The 24,206-nt window shown below is 40.8% G+C and overlaps 1 protein-coding gene across 12 annotated transcripts in view; it reads right to left on the bottom strand.

The window, feature by feature from the left end:
* ZBTB20 (zinc finger and BTB domain containing 20) overlaps positions 1-24,206 on the bottom strand; it is an 852,388-nt gene that overhangs the window by 676,717 nt on the left and 151,465 nt on the right. For 10 of the 12 annotated variants that reach the window (XR_008319419.1, XM_053309295.1, XM_053309297.1 and 7 more), the window contains exon 2: positions 15,179-15,238. The gene's annotated coding sequence lies outside the window, so the exon portion shown is untranslated. The remainder of the gene's footprint in view (positions 1-15,178; positions 15,239-24,206) is intronic. The other 2 variants (XM_053309299.1, XM_053309300.1) reach the window with 1 other exon arrangement.

The following is a 24,206-nucleotide window of genomic DNA, read 5'->3' as shown; positions in this document are numbered from 1 at the left end:
TTTTCATAACTAAAGTGTGGTCAATGCTCAGTCTTCAGATACATATCTACAGGTAGACCTCGCTATCCATGGGGGTTCCATTCTGGGCTACAACCGCGGATAACAAGACCTGAGGTCAATGGGAATTGGGGCATTAGGTTCCTTGAGATCAAAAAAAGGTTAAAAAAAGCAATAAAACCCCCAAAATAAGTGAATTAAAAGTACTGTACCGTGCTGTAATACTGTACCAGCAATGCCCCCCCCCCACCAAATGTCAACATCCGCCTATTTTTCATGAAAAATAATGGGTAAAACCTTTTTTTGGGCTGAACACCACAAAATGGCTTCTCTTAGCAAAAAGGTAGCCCGCAAAATGGTGGCCTTGGAGGCAATTTCTGGCCATATAGGAACTGCAGATAGGCGAGTATTAACCCTTTTTTCTACTGTCTATTGCCCGACTGCAGATAAGCGAAACTGTGGTTGTTGGGATGGCGGGACGGTGTGTAATGAGGTCTGTACTACGAACACTAGATGGATGGATTTTCATTAGATTTCATTTTTGCTACAAAATTTCCATTCCAGGGGTGCAAAAACATTTACAAAGCTCCATAACTTTCATTATTGTGTGCATTTCTTCTTGCCTATTTGCAGACATTGTTCTTCCAATTAGATGCTAACTGCAAGAGAGGGAAGGAAGGAATTTCTCTAGGCAATCAGGCTGTAATTTGCCATGCTGTGCAATTTCATTACCCAAAAGTACTGCAGAACAAAACTTTCACCTTGACCCAAACTCTAGTTGCACCTAGATATATATGACTAGTTGGGCCACAATGTGGGTGGCGACATGCATTTGGCTGTGCACTCAAATATGCATTCTACTGAAAGTAAGGTGATTTGGATGGACTGTATCTGCATGTGTATGTACATTCTTTTCCAGGTGCTGCTCATCTGCACTGCTTTCAATGATCTGCAAGCTGACACATATCCAAATGCATGCCCCATCTACACTTTATCCTAACTAGCCAACTCACTAAGATTGGATAGGAGTGAGGGAACATCATCCCAGCTGCTTCACCAATGGAGAGGCAGCCTCATCCCACCTGCCCCATTGTCAACAGTTACACATGCTTTCACAAAGATGTGGGTGGGGGGATCACCAAATATCATGGGGAGTGAAACTATTTACAATACACATATCCCCTTTGAAGTCATCACTAACTCAGCACTTACACAATGTAACTCATCAAAGGACCAACTATGAAGTCCTTTTCTTTGCAGACAGCCTGAAAAACTGAAGCTTCCTTCCAGACAAAAACAAAAACCAGAGATTACTTCATAGTGATTATAATTTATTTCTGGAAGTATAATGTTTTATGCTTTAAGAAACAAAACACCTAAGAATATTTTTGTGCTCTTTTTCTCTATGTGCTCCATTTTCTATATCGATAGTGATGCTGGTTTAAATTAGGTGGAAAGGCAGCTATGCATGAGAGACCGCACTCAGCAGGTTCTATCAGTCAGAAGTCAAGGATACATGTCCATGATTTATCATGCTTTTCATGGTAATTAGCCAGAGTGCCATTTTGCTTCCACTAGCATCACTCTCTATTCTCTCTCTGTGTGTGTTTTTACCTTTGGTCTTTTTTTCCTACATCACATTTACATATTCCTCAGCCTCTCATCCCATAGTATGTTTTATTTATGAATACCGACCTTCCTGATCATACCTTTAATGTAAAGGAGACTGTAATTAGTGTGTCTATCTGCTGGGTTAATCCCTTTCCAACATTATATACAAAGAAGTTAAGGGTAAGTAACAGTTTACAGTCAATATTAGGTTTAATTATGCTTAATGAGAGTTACTGCCTCTCTTTACTAACTGTACCTAGGAGTGCAACTCCTAGATGAGTTTCCCTTCCAACCTCATTCAGTTACCGTAATAGTGCCACAGAGCACTGTGTGTGCAGTTTTTAGTTTATAACATTTCTTCAGGTGCAGCAAATAAGTAAAACACCTGTTCAGCAGAGATGCTGTACAACCAGCATAATCTTAAACAATGGCATCCTTGTGTGTAGGAGAGAGCTTTCTTATCTAGCACATTCCTGTACACAGTGTTACTAAGAAAAATGTGTCCTTCCAGCCTGTGCAGATACTCCCTAAGAAAATCTCCTGTAAGAGATAACCCGCCCATTCAGTTTAGTGAATTCCACCAGTATACAATAATGCTTCTCACCCTGCCTCTCTGTACCGCTATGTTAAGCAAAATTTAGGTTTACCAGCATTTATGCATGTAACACCAGAGTAATATCCCTGCAACACCAAGACATAGTATTGGAATCTGGCACATTACAGTGATGCAACAGATAGCATGTCCTCATTCTTCGCATTCTTTTGCTGATGCAAGTAGTCTTAGGACTAGCAGTTGAAGTAATGTGAGACTTATAAATCTGATCCAATATCTTTCTCAATTAAAACTCTTTTAGAAACATATGACACCAAAGATCCATCATCCTTAAAACAGTTCATTCCACCTAGGATTGTCTCCACACTTGTTACAACCACACTAAAGCATTATATTCCAGCTAACTGAAAGAGTGAAAAGAAAGAAAATCTTACTTATATTTTAAAATGTACTGGAGGACAAATTGGATACAAAGCAATTAATTTCAACACCTGAACTGAAAGTTTATGTAATGCAGAGGGATGGTTGGCTACTCCCTGGGTAAAAATGAAGGAAATGGAAGTTTGGTGAGGTGGGCAAGATTCAATGAGTAGCAGGAAAGTCCATTTTTCGTCTTTCCCTGTATACTCTGTCTCTCCACATTTTTTCTACTTATGTTGCAAGTCTTTCGAACAAAACACTTATACAGACTTCATTCTTTAGGAGCTCTTCCAAAAGTAGAAGCAATTTTGCTCTTGCCAAGGCAGAAGAGTTTTCACTAATCTCTCCATTTCTGCTGCAGCCCCCTATGATTCTGTACATGCCATCTATTTTGGCGATTCCTCCAAACTTCAAAAGAGTATTTTCAGGAGGTGCAGGAAGCTGAAAACTGAAGGTGGAGATGAGAAAGCCTCCTTCCATTCATAGAAGGAAATTTAGGATCCAAACCATTGTATTTGTATAGTGTTGTTATAGACCTTAGCTTTTGGCAAGTAATACATTAAAATGTAAGATCCTTCCTCATCTTCTCCTCAGATTAGGAGCCTAGATAAAAACCTAGAACAAAACACAAGACAAACTGTCTCCATCATTTGAGGACTATATTTTAAATTATGTCATGTTTACCACAGTAGGCTTATGAGCTGGATACCATTATATCAAATTCTGTAATCATGTGTTGTATTTTCTCTTTAGTATTTTTAAGTTTCTATGAATCTGCTTTTGTTATGTGCCTTTGGTATAAACACTAAATATATAAGTGTTGTCTCCTTAAACTCTATTGGTCTTAAAGTGTTGTTTGATCAATTTAATAATTTATTATTATTATTATTATTATCATCATCATCAAAATAATAATTTCTTAATTATTTTGACATCCTGGTTCCCAGTCTTAAATTGATCAAAAAATACTCTAAAACCAATAGGATTTAAGGAGGTTGTCTGCAAGGTTGTCTGAAATTTTGATATTTTAAAGTACAATGGAGAATGAAATATGCCTTTAATTAAAGAGAAAAAGTGTGATAGTTGCTTAAGCTCAGGATATTCTATGCCTTGGGAGATTTCTGTATCCAGTCTATATATTCCTCTCCCTTTTTACTTCTGCTATTGGCAATAAAAAGAACTCCTTAAAAAAATTAAAATGCTGCCATTATGCTTGTATTTAAGCAGAATCTTTACTGTAGAAGTATTTGTAGTGACGAATAGTGGCTGACATCCAGACTAGGTTACTCAATAGTACAACTCAGAAGTTATTCTAAGGACCACTTAATTTCAATATAATTTCTTGTTAAGTAACTCAGTCAGGATATCCGCATTATGATTATTTTTAAATGTATCATTTGCTAAAGAATCTTACTCTATGGATTAGAGGATTCAAGTGATGAGGCAGCCATCTCATCTGAATGAGTAAAACATCTTGTAGTCCGCATTCTATTGGACACAGGAAACACAGAGCAGGGGATTAGAGTTCAATTCTCCCAAATATCAAACTCTATCTAGGTGCAATGTTTGAATATATTTTTAAATGCTAAAGTGAGGTATGCATAGTGTCATTTTTCTCAGAAACCTAATGTGAGAAACAGGCTGAAACTCAAACTCTGAAATATATTTACCATTATATTTTGTAGTATTATACAGTACAAGTAAACTCTCTCAACTGGATTTGAAGTTTTCTACTCTACAATATTATAGAATTTTATACTAGTGAACAGAAGGACATATTGGTCCAGGTTGACTTCTATCTAGTAAAGGACTGATTGTCAAAATGAGAGAAAATAATCTAAATATAACATTTTGGCAAGGTGTATGTTGCAGAACGGCAAGGATGAACACAGATTTCACCAGGTTTCCTGGTCACTGACCACCAAGAGCACAAGTATACTATACTTATACCCAGAGTACCTTCCTACCAGCCAAATAATTGGTAAGCTTTCCAGCTGAGGAATGTCGTATAGCAATAGTGCTACTATTCTATTGTATGACTACTGAAAGGTTCAAAAGAATAATAAGTTAAGACTTTGGTTGGGCCAGTCTGAGCCTGGGTACCTTTCATAATCCAAGATTTATGTACAGATTCACAACCACAAATTTCCCTTTCCCTGAGTTAAAGAACAACAAACAAAGATATTGGCCTTGTTGGATCACTAAGTTACATCCTAATCACTAGCTTTCACCACAACCAGTTCCAAGACAGGGGAGCAGTTGCATTGATCCCTACCAATTGATTTGCCTTTATATCATGTATATCAGTATACTTTATATCACTGACAGCAGAGAGAGCATTTGTGGGGAGGCCCAATCGAATTCCTCACTTATTCTTTTGGACCTTTCAATAGTCATACTATAGAATAGTAGCACTATTGCTATACTACATTCCTCAGCTGGAAGGCTTACAGATTAATTGGCTGCTAGGAAGGTACTCTGGGCAGCACTAAAAACTAAGCTATGCATATCCTTGAATCTAGTCCAAGAAGAAGAAGAAAACCTGTTTAAATTTAAACAGAGACTGGAGGAGAGAAAATGTTAACTTCTCTGCATAGTACAAGATATACCTGTTGATTCTCCAGGCACGCACTGAAAAAGAACAGAAAGGACCTACAAAACAAAATATTACTTACATGAGAGGTGTTTGATCTTTCTTTTAGTATGTCAGGCCAGTTATTGCCATTTTTCATGCAATCCAATCTATCCTTCAGTCTTACACACATAATATGCCAGAGAGTGGATAAAGAGCGGATGCTATTTACAATGCTTTCTACACTGTCATAATTTCTTCATGCCACAATGCCCATTCACTCTGCCTGTCATGGACACAACTTCTGTAGTCATTAAGCGTAGGGAACGTACATGAATAAGAGAGAAGTACTGTGGCCTTAAGCAGTAAAGTATTCATATTCCTAAGTAGTTTGCTAACGGTCTGTCTGCCAACAGCTTCAACTACCATATGAACTTAATGAAAAGTGCAGTAATTTCCCTACCACTGAACTCACTCATGGCTAGGGTGCCCTTCCAGTTTCTGAACCTAGCACCCCTGGCTGTGCATGGTGCAGTAACATGGTGCAGGGAGGCAGACCAAAAACTTAAAAGCTGAGCGGCTATTGAGTAGCTTGTCTGAGAAATCCCAAGACTGCATCACTGGAGTATAGAAGGGGAAAAAACAGGAGGGAAGGAAATAGGAACGATCAACTGTGGTGAAGATAGATTGCTTGATTTACATAATACGATGAATACAACAAATATTTATATGAGGCTGCTATATTCAAACTGAAAAAACAGAGCACTAAGTAAAGTGTGTATTAATTGCATATATACAGTCAATGAATGTCTAAGCAGAGGGAGAAATGAACTAGGGGACAGGGGGTAGGAAGTTCAGTGAACTTATTCTGAGCTGCAGTACCATAGTTATACAGCCTAATGGTGCAGTGGAGAAATGACTTGACTAGCAAGCCAGACGTTGCCAGTTCAAATCCCCGCTGGTATGTTTCCCAGACTATGGGAAACACCTATAACGGGCACCTATATTCCTATAGCAATATAGAAAGATTCTGAAAGGCATCATCTCATACTGTGTGGGAGATGGCAATGGTAAGGTAAGGTAATGGCAAGATGGCAATGGTAAGGTAAAAAGTGCTGTCAAGTTGATTTCAACTCCTGGCGCCCACAGAGCCCTGTGGTTTTCTTTGATAGAATATAGGAGGGGTTTACCATTGCCTCCTCCCGTGCAGTATGAGATGATGCCTTTCAGCATCTTCCTATATCGCTGCTACCTGATACAGGTGTCTCCCATAGTCTGGGAAACATACCAGCGGGGATTCGAACTGGCAAGCTTCTGCTTGTTAGTCAAGCATTTCCCTGTTGCGCCATTAGGTGGTTTTTTAGCAATGGTAAATCCCTCCTGTATTCTACCAAAGACAACCACGGGGCTCTGTGGACACCAGGAGTCGACACCGACTCGACGGCACACTTTACCTTTACCATAGTTATAGAATCTCCTCCTTCAAGGAAACCAAGGCTTCTTCACTTTTGTAAAGTGAGCCTATTTCATCCAATATTTTGGTTTTGCTAGTGCTGCTGCTTCATTTTTTTCTGCAATATTATTTTAAAATTGATTTTACTGTTTATGCACACATATGCACACATCCTTTTCAGCCAAGATAAGACTGCCGAGCTCAGTCTAAGTTCTTTTCCATAACATGACAAAAGATGGCTTTCTGGAAGGCCTTTAAGAGATATTAACTAGGTGAAGAGGCACATTTTAAAGTCATGGCTCTCATATTTAGCAGTTGGGGAAGGAAGCTGCTGTCTCTATCAGCATCTCTACTCTTGTAACTATTACTGGTGCATCCTCTGAGTTGTGTGTCTTGTTGTTTTAGATTGTAAGCCCCTTTGGGACAGGGAACCAGCTTCTATTTTGTTTTGCTCTGTAAACTGCTTTCAGAACTTTTTTTGCTGAAAAAATTGTATACAGCAGGAGTGGCCAGTGCAGGCGCTGCCAGAGGGGTGGCTAGAGGCACCTTTAAGCACAAATTAATCGGTGCTTCCCTCTGCCCCAGCTGAAAACTACTCCAAGCAGCAGCCTGCTGCCCAGCACTCCCTGTAGCAGTGGATTGGCTCTACCCCTCACCTGGCCACCGGTGGGAGATGGGCTCCATGGAAGCCAAGTGAGTGGCAGAGCTGATCCGCCACCTCAGGGAGTGCTGGGCAGCACACTACTGTTCGGAGTAGTTTGCAGCTGCAGCAGGAGCAGAGGGAAGCACCTATTAATTTGTGCTTAAAGGTGCCTCTCTTGCCACCCCGACCCCCAGCAGCCCCTGCACCGGCCACTCCTGGTTAGCTGTCTTGACAGAAACGAGGGATATACATCTTTATAATAAAATGAACAAACAAAGGTCCCAAATATTCTGGATGGGTTATTTCACAGTTGCAAACCAATGTCAAGTAACTTCTGATTCTTTGCTACAGTATTCATGATCCTTACCCCAGCCTGTCATATGCAACCTCGATTGGCTTAAGGAAATACAGTCATGGCAATAGCCAGGCAAGTAAGATGTCTGTGCTGTGCCTCAACACAAGTGCTGCTTAATTTTAAGGGTTCATGGAAGACCCAAAGACAGCTTCATTATTATTGAAGAAATATCCCAATAACTATTTATCTGCTTGATATATCTGAAATCTTCTCATTTTTTAAGTTTTTAACTGTTTCAGTCCTCTGTATATAAGCAGAGATAACTGCATTTAAATATCAAATTTCATACACATCCCATGATTACACTGATATTCAAGTAAATGCTAACTATTTTCTTGAATCCCAGTTGTAAGCCTTCTGCCAGGTTAGGATAATAGTTCAGAACAATTTGCAGGAAAGAGAAAGGAAGGAAGGAAGGAAGGAAGGAATCCTTGCTGAACACCACAGCAGAGGCACAAGCCACAAGTTTGGTTGCCATGATAGGAGGAACTTCATTATTTTATTTTTTCAGTTGCCTGCTGTAACTCCATTATAGTTTGACAAAGAGCATCACCATGGCAGTTTTATAAGTAGATAGTTTTGCACATGAGTAGCAGGGTTTTTTTGTATTTTATTTTTTTTAAGTTAACAGAGAGTCATTGTCTTCTTTCTGTTAACTTTACTGGAACATAAGCTGAAAAATGCTGTTTATAAGCATATGAATAAATACAAATATATTAATACCATGCCTTTGTGACAACAGACTGCAAGTCCCTGAGCAACAGTCAGTTTTGTAACTTTTTCCTATTTCCTTAACATAATGATTGACTAGCCTACTGAGCTATTATGCATGACAGGTAGAACAACAGAAGCCACAGCAACAACATTGGTAGCCTCTTCCTATCAAGCAGCCCTGCTAAGCCTAACTGGATGTTCAATTTCTGCCCCCACCTCCCACCCTTTTAAAAAGCATGTTATACATACCATTCCACTGTTTTCTGGAAGCAATTGTGATTTTAGGAAGCCTTTGGAAATCTGAACAGTTACATTGTTGAACACTAGTTCATATAAACCTCAGTTTGGTGGCAGAACATCCAGACATCCCTGTGCCAATGCACCAGGGTTTTCCATTGTATGAGAGGAGGCACAGAAGTTTTGGCAATCTCCCCTTCTTTCTGCAGCTACATGTGTCTCACAATGTCCCCAAGTAGCTGCAGAAAATCATGCACCACCCTCATATGATTTTTTAAAAAACCCTCTTGGTGGGCAAGTGCAAGGTTAGTCTGGATGTCAGCCAGTATTTTCTGATCCACACAGTAATACTAACTTAAATAAAATAAAATATATAATATTTTCCCAAAAGTAAAACTTTTAAATCCTACAGAGCTCAATAAGAAAGTTGAGTAAGTACTGCAATATCTTCCATTAAAATCAGAAGCACTTAGAAGTGCTTACCTTTGCCTGAATAATGCAATAGTGAGTATGTACAAGTTACAGATATTTTATTCATTCATTCATTCATTCACTTACATTTTCTATCCCACTCTTCCTGCAAGGAGCCCAAAGCGGTATACTGCATACTTAGGTTTCTCCTCACAACAACCCTGTGAAGTAGGTTAGGCTGAGAGAGAAGTGACTGGCCCAGAGTCACCCAGCAAGTCTCACGGCTGAATGGGGATTTGAACTTGGGTCTCCCTGGTACTAGTCCAGCGCTGGATTAGGACCAGGGAGACCTGAGTTCAAATCCTCATTCAGCCAAATACTTACTGGGTGACTCTGGGCCAGTCACTTCTCTCTCAGCCTAACCTACTTCACAGGGTTGCCGTACCATGGCCTGAAACGTTGATTATTTTCTGTAACTTGTATAAGCATTATACAAGTTATAGAAAATAATCAATGTTTCAGGTCATGGTACAAATCAACGTCGTACGAAATATTCCCTGCATCAAGGATTTCATTCTTGGCTTGGCAGTTGGATTGATCTAGCATAATGAGAAGTATGAAACCCTACCAATACATCCAAAAGCTCAGAGCCAGTTAGATAACTCCAGCAGAAACTATGCATGCCAGAAAAAGAAATTGTACATTACTGAAGCATAGGAAGAAGCAGATTAAAACTAGTAAAATAATACAAAATATAACTAGGAACTCCTGTGGCAGAGATTCTTGAGTGACCAGACTAAATGAAGCTAAAAACAGAACAAACAACTTTAAAATACATTTTTAAGGTCAATTAGTTTTTGTTATTTCTGTCCTTCTTTCAGTCTTACCTACTGCCCCACCTAGATATCTATCTATATCTAATTCTCCTAAACGTACCCATCGCTAATCCCATGTGTGGCAGTTCTAGCGAGAGCAGCTGCCTGGAATATAGCGACGGGAGCAGCCTGGAATATAGCGACGGGGGCAGCCAGGTCAGCGGGCTGACCTGGCTGCCGGTTGGCCAGAGAAGGCGGGGGCGGGCTGGCATGGCCCTGGCCTGGACGCTGGAGGAGGAGGCGGGCCAGCCTGGCCGCCGGGAGGAGGGGGTGGGAGGAGGTGGCGGGCTGGCTAGCTTTTTGGGCAGCCCGAAAGCCAGAAGGTGGCGGGGAGAAGTGCGCAGTGTAGGGGGAGCAGCCAGAAAGCCGGGCATGCCGACATGGTAGTGGTGGGGAACAGCGGCAGTGGGTAGACCGGCCAGAGGAGCAGATGCTCTGCGCCCAGCCCAGCTAGTTTGTTATACTTGTCTTCTGCATTTGGCTTGTGTATTAATTTACAGGTGCACAAATTGTCAAGTCACCCTTATAAAACTTTAGGCAGAAATATAAATGTTTAAAAACTAAAAGAAAAGGAACTGAGGATGCCTTTGTTTAAAATTTTAACAAATGTCCCTAAAGAACCCCCAAAAGGTGCATCTGAAGCATAACTCCAAACTTTTAAAATACTCCCTATATTTTGAAAATAGAACTGTAAAAATCTCTTGTCTGACCATTTGATTCTACTCATCAAGGCTCCTTTAATTAACTGTATAGGAAATTAAACATAAAGTAAGCCCCATAAAAATTAAACTGAAAAGGCATGTGGAATTAGGAGTTTGCATTTTCCATCCCTGCAGGCATATAGAGCTTGAAAGTCATGGAAAAGGTTGATTAGAAGAGTCTGGAAAACTAGAAGCCTTCTTCCCTAAGTACTCACATGATAGCTATCTCCTAGTATTCAGCATATATTGCTGATGCATGAATTTATACTTATCCTGCAGTTTCCTCCCTTTGCTTCTTCCAGCATCCATACACTACTTACAAAACAATATAAGTACCACAGCCCCAATCCAATAATAACAAGCAAATAAAGGAAGGGGAATGAAAGATGTTAAAAAGCAGATTAACAGTTCTTCATTGTCTTGAGCCAATTTGCTGCCAAATTTGTGAGCAGGTTGTTCAATTGCTTGTTACTGTCAGAGTTTGCATTAAAGATCACTGCCAGTTTTGACATCTGGTACTTGAAAGTACTGATGGTGTCTTCAGAACAATTTGGATTTCTTATGTGAACAGTTAAATCAGAATAATTATACAGGCACAGCAGTACATGTAAATGAGAAGAATAACAGCAACATCATACTATTTTAAGTGCTGAATATTCTATCAGTAATAAAATCCCAATCATTCGTCCAATCTGCCTAAAATTCGGCACAGAGTAATAAGGTGAGAAGTACAACCACCGCATAAAATTTCATGCAAATCACATGTGCTGTTTGAAAGACAGGGCAGTTTGAAAAATTGACCCTGAAGACGATTTCATGTGTTCGAGGGGTTTTTTTAAGGAAAACTTAATATTTTTCATGTTCCTTTAACCGTGCCAAAAAATTCAGGTCAGTAGAGGTATATAAGACTACCTTAAATGGCAAAGCGGGGAAATGCTTGACTAACAAGCAGAAGGTTGTCGGTTTGAATCCCCTCTGGTACTATATCAGGAAGCAGTGATATAGGAAGATGCTGAAAGGCATCATCTCATACTGTGAGGGAGGAGGCAATGGTACACCCTTCCTGTATTCTACCAAAGAAAACCACATGGTTCTGTGGGCACCAGGAGTCGAAATCGACTTGACGGCACACTTTACCTTAGAGGTATATATTCCTTGGGTTTTTCAAAGAAAAATGTGTTGGCAATTTCTGGAGCCATTTTCCTTTGATATTGCTATTCTTTTAATAGCTATTTATTTATTTATTTATTTACATTTCTGGCCCACCCTATACCCAAAGGTCTCAGAGCGGGTTACAATAAAACCAATATAAATAGTATAAATATTAAAACAACACGAGAGAAGCAAGCTTTGATGATTGTATGATAGAAGGTTTCCCACAAAAATAATGCTTACACCCACCCTAGTGTTACTCTAGCATGGCAAGAGTAAGGACATAGCACAACAGCCCTGCACAAAGTCAGGAATATCTGTTCCAGGCTAGTTCTTGTGCTAGTAGATGCAGACCTTTTGCAGCACATTATGCAACCTTGTATATGTTCAGAAGATCACCAATGGTTGCACACAGAGGCACTCTTACCCCCAGACACTCTTACTCCTAGACTGGGGTCCATGGCCTCCAAGGTTGGCGGGGGGGGGATAGCCAAAAAAATTTCAGCTGCTGTGTGGCCAAGGGATGGCTGCAAGGGGGTGAGCCGAGAAGTCCTCCCCACCCCCCTACCCCGGCAGCAGACGGAGCAAGTGCTAGGCCTGTCCATTCAGCCCAGTGACTATTACTAACGGCGAGGCATGCCTGCACAATTGAGAGAGATTGTCGCAAACCTGTGGCGCCACCGTGATGTAAAGGAGCCAGTGTAGTGGTTAGAGTGCTGGACTAGGACCGGGGAGACCCAAGTTCAAATCCCCATTCAGCCATGATACTTGCCGGGTGTCTCTGGGCCAGTCACTTCTCTCTCAGCCTAACTTACTTCACAGGGTTGTTGTGAGGAGAAACTCAACTATGTCCACCTTTCTGGGCTACTTGGAGGAAGAGCAGAATATAAAATGTAAAAAATAAAACTAAAAAATAATAATAATCTGGATGCTAATCAATGACGGCCGCCTGGCCAGCCAAATGTGGAGAAGGCAGCCTAAGCTGAACATTGTATTACTAATAAAATGGAGTTGCCATGGAGTTGCTAGACAGAAAATGCCACCACCTTTTCATATTTGGTGCAGTTCCTTTGAGAAGTGCCCAGGACACAGCAGTTTGAAAACTTACCCTGAAGTACAAATCACAAATGAGTATGTAGTACAAATCTCTACACATCCACACTCTGCCTTGGTCTTTCAGCTTGACACTGAACTGGGGAGGAGTGTGTCCAGATAGAAATGCATCAGGTGCACTTGTAACAAATGACTGGGGATGCCACACTTATTACATTTCTGCCTAACCAGTTACTATAGGAAGGTGAATTCTGGAGAAACACTATGCCTTGTACAGATGCATTAGACAAAAATTTGCCAGGTGCATTTCTAGCAAGCAATTGAGGAACCTGCACCTGTTAAATTTCTTTCTGGACACATACCTCCCCAGCCTTTTGTTGTGAACAACCCAAGCTAAGTGTGGATGCATAGAACCTAATTATAAAATCAGCATAATATACAAGGCTATATATAAGTTTAGCTGTTCACCTCAACTAAGAACTGGGAAGGATGTGTCCAAAAAGAAAGTCTTTATTGCTTACATCATGTGGAAGCTTAGGTGACTACCTTAACATGCAATCCCCATGTTTTTGGAGCTGAAGCAAAAATATAAAGATGTTTTATATTTAAGTGTGCAGAAACTCTCCAGCGGCAACAAAGGGAGGAGGAGGTCAAGAAGGAGAAAGAGGACGGAGAGTTTCCACACAGGACGCCAAGCACCAAGAAGTGGATCGCTTTCTGCCCCCCTCCGCTCCTATGTGTGTCTGTGCACGGAAGAGAGTCCTGTACAGAAACATTCTGGGGGCAGCAGAGGAAGGAGGAGGGTGGCAGTGTGCTGAAGGGAAAAGCAACAAGCTGAGCAGAGAGAAGCAAGCTCTCTGTCTGTAACCCCTGCCTCCTTCCTTCAGTCCAGTGGCACGCTTGGCCAGAGATTTCCTTGCCAAAACACCACACACACACACACACACACACACACACACACACGGGGAGGGGGCAGAAGCAGATCTGCTTCTTGGCACTGGCTGCTTTTTTTGTGCCATTCTCCCTGTCAGCCCCTTCCTTGCAACACCAATGGGAAAAGAAGAGACTGAAAGGGAGGGGGTACCATAAACAGGAGAAGCTCTCACAGCAGTGGTGGTTGCAAAATGCAAGCAGCCCAGCAGCAGCAAGGTAACGAAGGTATGAGAAGGAGGCATGTTGAGATGGAAGTATCCTCCCCGCCACCATGTCTTTCTCTCCTTTTTTCCAGCCTCTTGCAAGCAAAATCCTGGCAGAAATCGTGGATACTCAGGTCACATTAGGCAAGACCGTCCACAATTTCCTTGTCGCGGATACTCAAAACTACAACTGGAAAAACCACAATTGGTGAGGGATGACTGTATGTCATTGCAGGTATCATTTCAGTAACCTGAACTAGATTTTTGAAAATACAGGTGTACCTCATTATCAGCAGAGGTTCCATTCTTGCAGTTTACCATGGATAACGAAACTGTGGATAACCAGGTATTGAGTCAATGGGACTCGGGAGGTTAGGTTCCTGAAGTCACAAAAAATGGGCAAAAAGAGAGAAAAAGGGCCCTGGAAACTGAGAAATAAGGGCCCTACTACGCTCTATGGGTCTCTAGATGTCCAGCAATGCCCCCAAAAGTTCCAAATGTGAGGAAAAATTTGTTTTCTTTTTTCCACAAGTGAGCCACAAAATGGCTCCTCTTCCTAAAATGGTGGCCAGAAACGTGCTCAGAGGTCCTTTCCAGCCATCCTGAACCCATGGATATGCGGAACTAAACCTTCGTTGACCCCTTTTTCACATATGCCAAGTTCGGGTATCAATTATCCAACTGCAGATACGTGAAACCATGGATAACAAGATTTGCCTGTATGAACTTAGCATTTTCCCCCCAACTTGATTTCTGAAGAAGCCATTTTAAAGAACCTATATTTAATAAACTGCATTTGTCTCATATTTTGATATCAGAATGTTAAGAACTAAAATCCAATACGCATGTTGCTGGTTTGTTATTTATTATGTCTTATTTGTAAGACTGTTTCAGTGGTTTGCCGAAATTCCCAGAATGTTCTTTTGGAGTTTTAGATGTCTCTGTGCACGGTCTTTAAAAATAAACTAACTTTATCTGGTAGACCACTGTGTGAAACAGGATGCTGGACTAGATAGGCCTTGGGACTGATCTAGCAGAGCTGTTCTTATGTTCTTCAAGTCTTACTGCAATATAACTCCAATATTTACCCAAATCTAAGATGAGATTTCCCCCAGTTCTTTCTGGATAAATATGGGGAGCTTATCTAAGATTCAGCATCCCCTTTCTTTCGGATAAATAGAGGTAAAGGCATCATCTTACATTCAAAGTCACCTTCTATTTGCTTAAATATGGTACATAACATTTCTAAGCTTTACTATACCATTAAATATTTTCAGTATCCCAATTCATGTTACCTTTCTTCTTCGGATTCCAAAAGGGTAAAAAGCAGATCTTAACACTTCTTTTCTGTGCTGCTGTAAAGAAAAGAAATGTTTGTGTTTAGGGATCTTCTCACACAATGTCTTTCGTTTTCATAATATTCAAATTACTGGGCATTGCCTAGAACTAGATGTCTCATTGTGTATATATACATAAAAATATATCAATCTGTTTGAATAACACACACACAAAAAACCTACTCATTAACATTTTACGTGGAGGTGATCAACAGGTAAGTTTAAAAGACTAGCAGTCATTGTACTAGCTATGTAGTTTAGAAAGAACAAAGAGGTGACATACATCAGCACCGTTATGGAAGTGTCAATAAACCCCTAGTTAAAATTGCCACTTATTTTTCAGTAAAAGTGAAGTTTCTTTCTCTATTAACAACAAAAGAAATTGCTTGCAATAATGAAAATTATACCACTCTTTCTTAGCCTAAAGATGCATTTATGAGGAAGTTACAATACTTTTAATAATTTAGGAGCTAAAAACTGCATTTTTTAAAAAATGTGAAAAACTAATGCTTTTAGAATCTCCTCAAGTTACAAACAGCTTTGTATTAACCAGTGAAAAATCATGAGCATCTCAACTGTGAGTTAAGAAGTTATTAAAAGTTGATGTGGGCTTTTTTTTCCCCCAAAGGGAAGATTATTTTAAAAGCATGCAGCCAAAATGAAAAAGGCAAAATCTTCTTTAAAAACAAAAGAAAAAGATCTTTACCTCGCTTCCCAGGGAAAAAAAAATCAATGTGATACTAATACATATTTTTGGTTGGAATTTTGAAGTCCTAAATTATCTCCATTAAAACAAGACATTGCAACCAGAAACTCAAAATTGCTCTGAAATACTCAAAAGCCAGGATTTTAAAAAGCTGCTTAATATGTGAGCAAAGTCTTGAGTGTGCACGGTTATATTTATAATGCTTTTCTTTGAACAGAAGACCCCCATGCCAACTCAAACTGAACATAGGAATATGGCAATCTGTCTTACATTGCATCAGACCGTTGTCCATCTAGCTCAGTACTGTCTGCACTAGGGATGTGCATGGCCTCTGAACCAGTCCGGTAGGGCACAGGGGGGTTGTACTTTTAATGGCGGGGGGTAGTACTTACCCCTGACCGCCGCTCTTCCCCCTCCGGCGCTGTGGTTTTCCTTAAAGTTTCTGGGGCGGCAGCGTTCCTCCCTGCCGCCCCTGCCCCCGTCGTTAGCCTTCCAGAGACGAAGTCCGTAACACGCATGCGCCCGTTGGTATTGAAGTGCTGTATAATTACCCCCATGCCCTACTGGACCGTTGACGTGTGACGTCTGCAGAGCGCACGCGGCGCATGCGTGTTACAGACTTCGTCTCTGGAAGGCTAACAGCGGGGGCAGGGGCGGCAGGGAGGAACGCTGCCGCCCCAGAAACTTTAAGGAAAACCACAGCGCCGGAGGGGGAAGAGCGGCGGGGGGGGGAGTACTACCCCCCGCCCTTAAAGGTACAACCCCCCTCCATGCCGAACCGACTCGGAACCGGACCAGTTCTGAGGCCTCCAGCATGGCCTCCGAACCGGTTCGGGCACATCCCTAGTCTGCACTGACCAGCAGCAGCTTTCAGGCAGGCGTCTCTCCCAGCCCTATCTCGAGATTCCAGGGATTGAACCTGGCACATTCTGCATGCAAAACAGATGCTCTACCACTCAGCTATGGCCCATCTTCAAAGAAGGCATACCTGGGCCACTTATCCAGGCACTGACCACACCAAGACCTGCTTAGTTGCAGCAAGTTGACTGTACCATGTGCCTTTAAGACCAGGGCTGCACAGCTTCAGCCTTCCTGAAGATGTTGTACTACAATTCCTATCATACCTTACTATTAGACACCATGGCTGGGAATGATGGGAGTTGTAGACCAAAAACAACTGACAGGTCGAACTTGTGCAGCCCTGCCTGCCGGGCTTGTGCAGCCCTGCCTGCCGGGCTGAACAAGGGCAACACAAGCATGCTCAAGGACTCACATAATATTTGTTTGTTTGTTTATTTAAAGGGCATGATACAGGCATATAAACTTCTTATGGAAATTCCCTCAGTATCCAAGGGTGTTTGCGATGCAGCATGGGAAGCTGTGATCTGAGAAATACAAGAACAAACCTCCCATGGGCATGGAACTAGCTGCGAGGTTATTTGGACGGTGGACACAAGAACTGCAACTTTTCAGAGAAATTCAGTGGCCAATATGCTGCACAGAATGGACCCGCTGGGGCTGCTGTACAACATGAAAGATAATAATGATGGTGGAGTGCAACAAGGCAGTTGAAGAATTAATTAAACCAGCTTCCAGGCAGTATTCCCTGTAAGAGGAAATCCCAGATGTTGTTGGCTACCGCTCCCAGAATGCTTAGCTGCAGTGGGCTTTAGCTGAGAATGCTGGGAGTTGTAGTCAAGATCATCTGGGATTTTCTGTTAGAGAGCACTGCTTCCAGGTAATTATACAGCACTTCTACATTGTTTGCAATTGAAGTAGCACTGTTCAATGGCCTGGAAGCTGTTTTAAATATTTCTACAGCTTCCCTGTCATGCAGTACCATAGGGGCTGCCTTTCACATTGTGCATCAGTCCCGGCAAGTCCTTAATGCAAATATTCCACTGCACGAAATGTCAGTTAGTTTAACTATTTGCGTAGTCTTCTGACTGTACTACTCTACCATGCTGAACTAGGGATGTGAATGGAATGGTATTTGCATTCCATTCTGAGCTGGGAACAGAATGCAAATATCCGAAACGTTCCATCAGAACAACCAGTCTAGTTGGTTGTTCCAATGGAACAACACTTTTCCAAGTTGGAACATTTGGGGTGCCATTTTGGACTCAAAAGTTGTGCTCTTCTGGCCTCTGCACACACGCTGCAGCCATTTGTGTGGCGGTGCTGACCACGCAAATGAGTGTGTGCAGAGGCCAGAAGACCACCATTTTGGAATGGCGCTTGGAATGGAGTTGTTCTGTTCCCAACTTGGAACAGGCTCTTCATTTGAAGTGGTTTTTTTCTGAGCTTGGAACACCCAAAACACCCCATTTCGAGTTGTAACATTCTGCCAATGGAACATTTTGCACACCCCTATGCTGAACAAATCAAATTCAACTGAAGCCTTCTAAAGGCTACTATTTATATGATGAGTATATCAGTAATCATAATCGAGCCTGGAAGTACCATGGCATATTATGACAATGGCTAGAGCTTTGTTATCCAGAAGAAGGATAGACATGGATAGACATGGTCACAACCTAGCAGTTCAAGAGCAAAACCACACTGAAGAGTATCCCAAACTGCATACCCAATCCTTGGAGTAGGATCCCCATTTAAAACAGGTAAACCACTCTCAAGAGTCAAAATTATCCACACCAACATCATCTTTTAAAACTGAGCATCCAATCCACCACTGCTCCAGACACATATTGAGATTTTTTTTTAACCACACTTGGATTGAAGGAATTGGAGCGGGGGGTGGATACAAATGTGAGTCTCTATCATGCCAACAACACTGAACTTCAAGCATCTGAAGATCTTTCAAGGTACTTTCATGTAGAAATAAAACAGTATAGAAGACAAGACTAAATTCTGTGTACTGCACTCTACTAGTTAATTCCCATGGGGAGGAGCAGCCATGCTGAGACAGAGCAAGGCATCCAACAGGCAAGGCAAAAGAAGAAACTGAAAAACCCAACTTCCAGCCCAAGATCCACAAAGTGACTGCATGGAGCAGAATTGATAAGAAGCATTCACAGGATGGAAAGAGTGGCTGGAAAAGGAACAAACTACCTTTTCTCCATCCTCTTAATAAGAAGTGCCAAACTGCCACTGAAGGAAAGCACATGCTACAAGTTCTGTTCATGAGGGGATATCACTCACCCAAGCTATCAGTCCAGGATTACTTCAGTATGCCAAGAAGGAACAAAGAGCGAATATTCTGTTACACCACTGCCTGCTTGAAATCTTAATCCACTATCTAAATACCAATGTGATAAAGACACACAATTCTAACTCTATTAAAACGAACAGGTTTTTTTTTTTCTTGCAGTGGGATATAGTATTTCATTTATTTGTTACATTAGCATCCTGTGCTCCATCCTAGAGACTTTATGTAGTGTACATTGAGTTCCTGGCAGTCCCCTCATCCAGATACTAATGAGGCTTAGTCCTGTTTAGCTTCAAGTGGAAGGCATCTGCTGTAGTTCTACTTTCTCTTATATTTTTACGTTTGTAAGCACCTTCGGTATAGGGAACCATTTTCTCATACCTTTTGATATGTAAACCGCTTTGAGCATTTTTTATTTGTTGAAACATATTACATATTATAACAACAACAGCAACCAACATCCAGACTAAGGAAGCACATGCTACGGGGGAGGGGAAATTGTATTTGCACTGTGCAGTGCTCAAGGAATATCTTCAGGAGTCACAGTGGGTTTCAGAAGGAAGGGGAGACAAACTAAGATCACCCATCCCCTGTAGTACCACTGAGTGCTTCCTTAGGCTAGATGTCTACCAATATCTTCTAAATTTTTAAATGTGTTTTATGTTGTCCTTTTACCTATAAAAGTTGCAAATACTTCTCACTGTAAAATTTCCTTCATGAGGTTTATTTTCATATTAATTGCATTAAGCAAAAAAATTTACGTGTAAAACCCTAAAAATACTCATCTAGCAAGGTTTAGTCTTTACATCCCCCCTTTTCACTCTGAGTCTCTATTCCTTCATGGAAGAAGCTTTATCATCTTAAAAGTCAGCACACAGAAACCAAAAATAAATAAATAAAATAACGTAACTCTAAAGTCTATAAAAAGTACACAGACCAACCTGCTTAATTATTAACAGGTAAACACGTCGCATCCTGAATTATTTACTTAATCTTTTTCAACTACAAACCTCAGACTTTTAGAGCATGAAATACGTGCTTTCTTTAAGAATGCAAAACAATTCCTTTGGAAAGCCTTTTTAGAAAGAATACAAAGTTTTAGTTAACCCCCATGCTGCCATTGCCCGTTGTACTATGGGAGGGGGGAGAGTTGAAGCACAGTAGTAAGCATTGTTCAGAATCGAATGTTTGCAAGGGCCATTTGCTTTGCACACCAAACTTGTTTTGCAAGTGCGTAATTCTTTCAGTGCACCTCTTACATCAGATTTCTTCTGAATGCAAAGTGAGTTGTGAAAAAGTAATTTTTCTTTAGGAAGCCATGTAGGAGGAAAGCTATAAAGACCAAGGAGAGACACTGTAGAATAAAGGCTCAAGGAGACATAAGCTCTGATAGGGCAATGCTGAATTAATTATTCCAGTACAGTAAAAAAAAAAAAATTGTACAACTGGAAAAAGTGTTGGGGCCCTCATGGGACACTTTTGTTCTTAAAAATGACCTGATGTGTTTTGAGTTTTTTCAGCTCTTTGCCTATTATAACTCTTTCAAAAGAGGTCGCCTTCTTTTCAGTTTTCTCTCTCTACTAGAGAAGGGGCAAAACCTCAAAAAAAAATCTGAAAAGGCAGCAGGGAAATTTTCTTCACCAGAGAGAAAGAACCGCCCCCCTCACTCTACCAAAGAGAAAGAAAGGTAAATGGAAGGAGGCCTACTCTCTTCATAGAACTGGGAAAAGAAGATATAAGAAAGGAAGATTTCTTTGGGAAAGCATGTATTCTTTGGAAAGATAGCTGAGAAGGTTTGAAATGTATGATCTTTTTCTATTGAAATAAACATTCTGTAGTACTTTTGGACATTTTCCTCTTGTTTTTGTGGTTGATCAGTGCAGCTATTTCTGAAGGTAAGGTAGTAAAAAAAAAAGGCTTATAAAAATGAATACTCTAAAATACATACTGGGAAATCCTATTTACTGTTATGCCCAAGAAATGTTGATTCAATCCATTCCTGACAGCTTGGCTATATATATATTTTTATTTTCCAGCCATACTGAGACAGAGCAAGGCAGCCAATAGGCAAGGCAAAGGAATAAATGGAGAAACCCAACTTTCAGCCCAAAATCAGAAAAGTGGACATGACTGCATGGAGCAGAACTGATGGGAAACATTTGCAGGATGGAAAGAGAGTGGCTGGGCATAGTAAAGCTTGTTGCAGAATGTTTGTGAGCTGTATTGGAGCAGGAGACAATTTTGTACTGAAGGAGATATGCTTTAGGATATATTGTTTTTATAGAACTGTTTTTAGTCAGTCATATAATATTTGTTACAGGAAATCATCTAGCTATTTCATTAATATACAAGCTACATTGTATATGATGTCTTTTTCTCTCTTAGTAATTTCTCTTCCACATGCAGAAGCTATCTTCAGCTCATGGAAGGGCCACTTTACACTTAAAATAATGCTGCACAAGAAAAATAAAGCTAAATTGAAAGATGCTCTTCTGCTTGTCCAAGAGAAATAACGAAAATTACTATAGAGTCTACCTGTTGCAGCTCTGCGAGAACTCTTGTGCAGACCTTTGCACAAGTACTTGCAGTACAGTGCTAACTTCTACTCAGATCTTTAGATTCACAACCCATTGCTTATATACTGGGAAACAGAAATCAGAACATTTTCTATGGCCAAGATTGACATCCCTCATTACACATTTAGCAGAATATCTGGGGCTCCCTGACCCATTCAAGAGCTTTCTTCGTGAAGACTGCAGTGGAGAGCTGAAGCTGATGTCAGACTGATGGAGCTCAGCAAGAGTAAGTCAATGTTTGATTGTTTCTGCAAAATAGTTACTAATTCTGTCCAGTGTTTGTGTGTGAGTTACTTTGCTATCTAGAAAATATTTGGGCAGTGATCCACAAAAGCATTTGCCAGCTCATCAACAGCAAGCATCCTTTTTAATATAAGTGATGCAGAAATAAGGTGAAAGTATTTCGTGCTGACACATCCACTGCAGAGGTTTTAGAAACCCATGAAGAAGAAGTTGGTAGGGATACTATAATTGAGAACAAGGCAGTTTCTGGTACCTGTCCCTAATAAATAGTTGTCACCATTTTGCCTTTTAAGAAGATTATTGGGGGTGGGTGGGTTCAAGACTTTAAAAATTAGTGTGAGTTGCTATTCTTCAGGTTTCAGCTCCTTTCCTCAAGTTAAATCTCAGTGTGACAGGCAAATGCACTCTGCTTCTAGCACACATACATGAAAATGCACAACACAGATGCAAAATGAACACTGTTTTACTGGCATCCCCAATTCAGTAAACTTATCTGCATGAGGGTTTCAGCTGTTATATAATAGCAAATCCAATCAGATGATTGTAAGACTAAACATGCTTGCAAAAAAGCGGTGAACAGTTATGGTCAGTTTACTCACACAAACTGCTATGGAAGGCTGTGTCCAACAGCTCACTGCAGTGTCACTAAATACAATGTGCAGTGGATGATGAGCTATAGCAATATGTAACTGGGGTGAGGACTCAGGTGTGAGAAGTGCTACAAATATTCAGTTGTCCTTGTTTTCATCTATGAAATGTTGAACAATATGACAAACTAGTCAATAAAATGTTATTGTTGTTTCCAGAAGAAGAAAAGGTTTTTCTTTTGCACATCCAGGGGGCGGCGGCATTTCTTTCCCTCTGTAGTGGAAACAGCAGCTTGGGGGCACGATTTCAAGTAGAGACATGGCAGGAAAGCTAAGGGTTAGCTCCACTTTGCCCCTCCAATCCACTGCTCAAGCTCAAAACTATCCACATCTGATTCACTACACAGACACACACACTGCAGGGCTGGTATCACAGAATTACACATACCATGTAGTTTTTCTCTAAGCAAGGATTCAAACCTGGGTTTTCCATATCCAAGTCCCACTTTAGCCATCTCAGCACATATGTGACAAGCCATAAGGGTTTCCATTACTTTTCTTGATAATGTTATAAAATAAATACATTTAAACTGGGGTGGGAGATGCATTTCTTTCCTCTTTTGCTTTCACTGTTATACGCACCTTATGCACACACTCCTAAGAAAGGTGGCTGACATAATGTGCAACAGAACGTCAGCATTAGGGACTCACCTGGCAGCTGCACAACTTGAAAAGAAGCCCTGATGGTACTGTGAGATGTGGCACCATTAGAATTATTTAAAACCAATTCCAGACAAGAAGTGCTATTCCAATGCACATATTTTCAGTCATATGATGGGGTGCATATACAACAGGGATGTGCACAAATAGATTTTTAATTTGATTTGTGCCCAAAATAAATCACCCGATTTGTTTTGTGTCCAAATCTATCCCCGCAAATTGATTCAATTTGTATTTGCTTTGATCCAATTCAGATTCAGGTCAATTCAGACCACTTAACAAGGTCCTAGGGGCAACATATTTGGGTGGTAGGTAGGTCCCAATTGTTGCCACCTACTACCCAGGTTTCAAGGCAATGGGACATTTGGTTGACTTTTAATAAATTATTTTAGTTTTTACTGATTTTGAACATTTCCACCATAGGAAATAATGGGGATTTGACGTCGCCATATCCTATCCCTAACACGCATCTCCAGCTTTCATTTAAAAAGAAAGCAAGAAAGCTAATCTCAGGTTCTTGTAGAAGTGGAGTTATGGAGCAAAATGTGCAGTCATTATTTTTCAAGTGTTCAGATTATTTGGTGTCTAATAACTTTTCCTCATAATGAATCCCTATGAGGATTGATTATATACCTTCATCTCTAGTATTGTGGTAGCAAGCATGACTTGTCCCATTAGCTAAGCAGGGTCTGCCCTGGTTACAAATGAACTTCGTTTCATCTGTTCATTTTGACTATCACTGGACAGTGCCAACTATCAACTGCCATATGTCAACTACACGCCCCCCCCACACACACACACACTGGGGTACTCTTTTTTTTAAAAAGGTATTTTTGAAGTGTTTAGATTATTTGGTGTCTTCATTACACACCTTCATTTCTTCTGTTCATTTTGATCCCACTGCTTTGCAGGTGGGGGTGGGGAATTAGTGGCATCCCATGTTACAACTACCCGTCAACCCACAAGCCGCTGGGTACTCAGTTTA

The sequence above is a fragment of the Hemicordylus capensis genome, chromosome 3, assembly GCF_027244095.1.
Source record: "Hemicordylus capensis ecotype Gifberg chromosome 3, rHemCap1.1.pri, whole genome shotgun sequence".
In the NCBI taxonomy this organism is placed as follows: Eukaryota; Metazoa; Chordata; class Lepidosauria; order Squamata; family Cordylidae; genus Hemicordylus; species Hemicordylus capensis.
Note: the sequence above shows the minus strand (reverse complement) of the source record. Positions and strands in the feature narration are given on the sequence as shown.